This window comes from Zonotrichia leucophrys, chromosome 1 (genome assembly GCF_028769735.1).
Source record: "Zonotrichia leucophrys gambelii isolate GWCS_2022_RI chromosome 1, RI_Zleu_2.0, whole genome shotgun sequence".
Classification (NCBI taxonomy): Eukaryota; Metazoa; Chordata; class Aves; order Passeriformes; family Passerellidae; genus Zonotrichia; species Zonotrichia leucophrys.
The window spans coordinates 87,719,841-87,725,671 of NC_088169.1; the positions used below are offsets into that span (position 1 = coordinate 87,719,841).

Below are 5,831 nucleotides of genomic sequence, written 5' to 3' on the forward strand. Positions count from 1 at the left end.
GGACTTGAATCTAGAAGGGGTTTCCAGCTGGAAATACACATAGGCTTCAGCTTTTGTAGTCATAACCAAGGCAAATTTCCTGATCTGTCAGCAAAGGACCCAGCACCATCCACTGATCCTTTCTGTCCTCCAGCCCCACATACATGGCATATTGAACACCACTGCCCAAAGCTCCATCGTCTTTGCTAATTAGATTATTAAATTAGTTACTTCATTAGTTATAAATGGTGTCAAAAGTTCTCTGTTGTGCTCAGGTTTTATGGGCTCAGGTTGTCAATGCTCACTGCCCAGACTCAGTCACAGATCTGCTTTCCTCTCGTTTTTGGTTCCCTTTTGCAGGCTGTGCTCAGTGGGTTTAACCCTTTGCTAGCCAATGCCAAATATACCTGCCCGTGTGTGTATTGTCACACACATGGAGCCTCAGCAGGAGAGAGCAGGCAGCAGAGAGGGAAGGCCATGGATGCCCTGTGCAAGTGCCTGAGGCTGGGCAAAGGGAGGTTGTGTGAGCTGCAGTGATGCTGTCCTTCATCTGCTTTCCTTTGTCTTGGTGACTTGGTGCTGTGCAATGACCATCTTGTGAAATGCCCTGGCAGGGAAATGAGGAAAGTTCCTCAATCTCCTGTGCTGTGGGTACACCCAGGATATGGCTTTTTCAGCACATCAGATTAGAGCCTGTGCAGGCCCCTCACCAGTGTGGGAGGTGCCCTGTGCAGGAGGAAGGCTGTTTGTGCCCACACTGGTAACAGGGACCCTTGGAGAAGAGTGATCCTCCTGCAGAGATGATGAATGGCCAAGGGAGAGTCAGTCCTGGAAGTGCAGGTAAGCCCCAAACCTTCCTTCCTTTCTGTCCTCCTGCCACAGGGGTTGGGGGAAAGGCAGGGCTGGGATGGATCCTGGGCATGGTGCAGTGGGCACCTGGAGATGGGGCTCAGGGCAAGAGCAAAGCAAGAGATGAGGGCAGTGGGCAGGCTGGCAGAATGAGCTTTTCCTAGAGCCAGGGGGAATGGAAGTGCAGGCAGAGCGTGCCCTGTTATTCCCTTCAGTGCTGTGTCTGTAAACAATGGGGCTGAAGGGGGCTGTCCTTCTGTCATTGCCCTGCTAAAGCTCTCTGCATCACTCTGAGCACAAGTCCCTGCTCCCATCTCTGCTGTCTCCAAGGACACCCCAGCCAGGGCTCCCCAAGAGCTCCCAAGTGCCTTTTCCCCCTGTGGAAACAATCCCTCTGTGGGTCTGGCTGTGCACACCCTGAGCTGGGCACTCACTGCTTTGGGGGACTGTGCCACTGCAGAAAGGGGCTGATGGGACAGAGGCAAAATGCAGGGAGTGAGGGAAAGAAGCTCTAAAGAGAGAGGAAGTGGAGGGAGATCCACAAAGAGCATTCAGAGACAGACAGGGTAATGGAAGGCAGCATGGAAAATGTGTTGAGGAGAAAGGAGGTCTGACAGGAGAAAGGGGGGGTGAGGGTTGGGCAGAATGCAGGCAGGTCTTGTGATAAAGAGGGAAATAGAAAAGCAGCCTCAGGGCAGCCCCTGTGCTCCTGTACTCTGTGGCTCTGAGCCACTGCTAGGGACAGGCAGCAGGACCTGCTTCCAGCACCTGAGGAGCTCCCAGTGCTTGGAAGAAGGGAGCAGCAGGGTGCTGGGGAACAGAGCCCCCTGGCTTATCCTGCTCCTAACTCTGGGCTGGGACATGCTCACTCTTGCTTTGTGTTTTCCAGCCCCAGCAGAAGAGAGAGGCTGCTCCTGGCTGAACATCTGGGTCTTCCTTATTTTTGCCCTTGCAATCAAAGCTGCCATTGGGACCTTTTGCCTCTGGCTTGGTGAGTTGCACAGAGTCTAAATTCCCTTGGGATGAAGGGCTCAGGTGGCTGCCCTTGGTCAGGTGGGAAACCCACATCCTAGTACCTCTGCCAGAAGGGCAACACCATTCACCAAAACACAGGTCAGAGACCCCTTCTCATGCAGAATCAACATTTGTGGGAACACATCTGGAGCTCATAATCCACCATTTGAATCTCAAGGAATTAGTAAGATCTCTTGGATAAGGTGGCTGTGTAAGGAACTGCCTGTGGTGTCAGCAAGGCTGTCAGAGCAGTTTTCTAAGTCTCACTCAGCCTGCATGAGCTGAGAGCTTGGCCAGCTCTTCTCTGAAGGCAGTGTTCCCAGAGCCAATGATTTCCCATCCTGCTTCCCCAGGAAGGCTCAGGCAGTAGCAGTGTCTCTCAGCCAGCAGAGCTTTCATGGCTGTCTGAGGAAGACACTGATCCTTTTTGATCCCTGCAGGGATGAACAGCTCCACAGCAGGTCAGATCCCTCAGCTGAACTAAACCACAAGTCATCTCTCTTCTCATCCTTTATCATTGGGTAGGGACAAGGTCACCTTTATTGGCAATGGGGGTGCTCAGCCAGGCATTGCCCATCTCCTCTGGGCCTTCCTCCATTACAGCAATTCACTCATCAGGCACTGGAGCCACTGGGATTCTTCTGCTCATCAGTGACAATAGTTCTAAATTAAATAATTGATGAAAATAGGCATCTGGATTGTTGAGCACACCCTGATCAGCTCCTAATCCATACTCCTGATGGGTGTCTGGGTTCCCAGGAAGTCCTTGGGATTGTGGCTGTGGCCTGTCACCAAGAGTGCATTATTCCCCACACAGTGGAGCCAGTAAGTCCTAGGGGTTTATGGTGCTGCACCCTGGTTTCAGGAGCTGCAGGTGTAAGTGATTCCCTTCACCTGCTCTGGGTGTTGCTGATGGAACAGGCCCAGCTGAGGGTGGCTCCCCCAGGGGCCTGTTGCTGTGTAGCTGAGGAAGAGACAGAGGCTGACAAGGAGAGGCTGCTTTGTAGACTGGCAGCTGGGCTGGGGGTGTGTGCATGGCAGAGTGGCTGTGGCTGGGAGGGCTCCCTCCTGCCGTGTGTGTGGCATGTCCCCAGAGGGATGTGCTTCCAGGGGTGCCTCTGCTGTCTCACTTGGAAGGCACAGGGCTCTTTCTGGCTGGGAAGGAGCTGTGCCCCTGGGGTGGGCCAGGAGAGGTGACAGCTGGGAGCGTGCTTGCTGGGGAAATGGTGGAAGGAGAGTGCAGGGGCCAGAGGTGCTGTGTGAGGAGCTGGCAGCAAGGGCTAATCCTGCTGCCTTTCCTGTCCCTTTGCAGTGCTTCCCTTCTGCCACAGCAGTGACCAGCCCTCAGCCCTGCAGCAGCAGGAGTTCTCCGAGCAGTTCTCGGAGTGGGAGTGCAACTCAGCGGTGCCACAAGGCACAGGTCAGTATCCCAATGTCCCCTCTTCCTTGGGGCCAAGGGCCTCAAGGGGCTGTGCCAGGGCAGGTCAAAGCACATCCCCAAAGGAATTTGGAGAGCCCTGAGATGCCCTTACAAGGATTACCCTGGCTTTGGGTACACAAGGCTCACTGGTCATACCCCAAAGCAATGGGAAGGAATGTCTGAACTATCCCTGTTTGTTCAAGCACTTTCTGTCAGGAAAAGTCACTGAGCAGGACATGAGCACTGTCCCTGGAAAACCTGGATGTCTGCAATCACCATCTCTTGTTGGTAGCCTGCATCTGTCTGTCCTCTCCCTGCACAGACCGAGGCTGGATGTGCTGCCCAAAGGGCTGGAGAAGGTTTCAAGGAAGCTGCTATTTCCTGTCCACTGATACAATGAACTGTGCTGAGAGTGCACGGAACTGCACTGGGATGGGCTCCCAGCTGGTGGTGATCACCAGCAGTGCAGAGCAGGTGAGTGCACAGGGCCCCAGAGAGAGGGACCCAGCAGGCAGAGCCACAGTGCTGGGCCCTGGAGGGGACTCAGAGCCCTCCTTGTCCTGCAGGGGAGGGGGAAGGTCCTGTCTGAGCCTCTGCAGCACCAGCCCCCTCTGCCACCAGCCCCACATCATGGGGATTCCTGATGCCCCTCTGTGGTCAGTCCTGCCACTCATGGACATTGTGCTCTCTCTGTCTGATTGCCAGGTATTCCTCACTGAGCATGGAACTCTGCCTCCGAAAGAAATGGTTTTCTACATTGGTCTGTTTGAGGTTGATGACGACCAGTGGCAGTGGGTGGACAAGACTCCCTACAATGTGAACGCAACGTGAGTATTTTCTGCATGAAGAGTGTTTGGTGTGACTGCTGATATAGAAAGAAAGTAGGAGAGATCTGAGAGCTTCAGGTGATGCATGAGAGTGAGTTTTGACCCCACTGTCTTGGCAGAGAGTAAAGATGCAGAAGGAGAGAGCTTTGTAGTACACTCAGTTCACATGGCCGCATCTGTGCTGGGTATTGGTTATGAATTAACTACCTATGACATGGAAATCATTGCTGTCAGCCTAGAAAAAGCTGCATTTTGCCATCAGCAAGAACCCTTAAGACTTGACAGGCCTTGGCTGGCCTACACAGCACTTATGTGAGCAAAATGGCTGTGCTGAAATGCAGGGAAAGAGATGGGACAAAGGGAGAGAGCACCAGGACTGTCCTTGCTGTGCCTTCTTCTGGAGAACAACCTTTCCCTGGAGTCCAGCACGGGCCTCTGCTGGGAGTGAGGTGCATGGGGTGAGTGGTGGTGATCAGTTGCCCCCAGCAGGATGGAGCAGGGCCCTGTTGTGCTGGAAGGCTGTAGGAAGGAGGCAGGTTTCCATGTGCCACTGGAGCCAGTGGGATATGGAGTGGGAGGAAGGGCACTGCTTCAGTCCATGAATCAGCATTGGGAATTTGTGTCTCTTGCCTTCAAGTCTTACATCCCACTGGGGCCTTTTCGCAGTGCCTTACAGTGGGTACTGGGGAGTAACAAGCCTGTCTGTGTCCCAGGTTCTGGAGAAAAGGAGAACCAAGTCCAGACACATACTGAGAACTGCACTGCAATGCATTTGGATAAAGGGAACTTCAACAACTGGAATGATGTCAAACCAGATACAAGGCATTATCGAATTTGTGAAGCTGCAGCAGTAACTGTGTGATGGAATCCCCTCATCTGAGTAAAGCTGGAAGATCAGCAGGGAGCTGGGAACAGCTCTGGCTGTGCTGGGAAGGGTGGGGAGCTCTGACACATCTTCACTCTGTGGGGTGGGACCACATGTGTGGAAATGAAATTGGCTTTGTCCAGCATCCCCATTGCATGTGCTGGCTCAGGGAACACAGGGAACACAGGAAGGCTCAGGCTCATGGGAGCATCTCCTGTGTTCTTGTGTCCTCTTCTCTCTATGTGGTTCCAGCAGCCTCTGGCTGAAAAGAGATGGACTTCTCCAGGAGGCAGACAGAATAATGGAAGAGAGATATCCAGAGATTCAATGTCCTCTGTTCTTTGAGCAGAGCTGTTTGCTTTTTGTTGAGTCACACACAAAATATCCTCTAGCTGTACTGGTTTTGCTGAACAAATTGTGAAATCTTAGACAAGAGTAAATACAGTATCAGACCAATGAACAAATTCTCTGTACCCTGTCTCTGTATCTCTTTTTTCCTCCATATCTAAGCTGGAGAGGTAAAGTCCTAGAATCACGGAATGGTTTGGGTTGTATGGAAACTTTAAGGATCAAGTTTTCAACCTCTGAGTCTTGAGCAGGGACCCCTTCCACTACAGCAGTCTGCTCAAAGCCCCATGCAGCCTGGCCTTGAACACTTCCAGGGCTGGGCTATGCACAGCTTCTCTGGGAAACGTGTGCCAGTGCCTCACAACCCTTACAGAAAGAATTTCTTCCTAATACCTTCTTCCAATACCTGCATTCTTTGAGTTTAAACCCCTTTGCCATATGCACAACATGCCCTTATGCACTATATGCCCTTGTAAATAGTGCCTCTCCAGCCTTCTTGGAATCCTCCTGGAAAGCTGCTATAAGATCT

General features: G+C 52.5%; 1 pseudogene; it reads left to right on the forward strand.

Moving 5' to 3' along the window:
• Window positions 1-757: 757 nt before the first annotated feature.
• On the forward strand, window positions 758-4,951 carry LOC135451605 (C-type lectin domain family 4 member E-like; annotated as a pseudogene).
• Window positions 4,952-5,831: the final 880 nt, after the last annotated feature.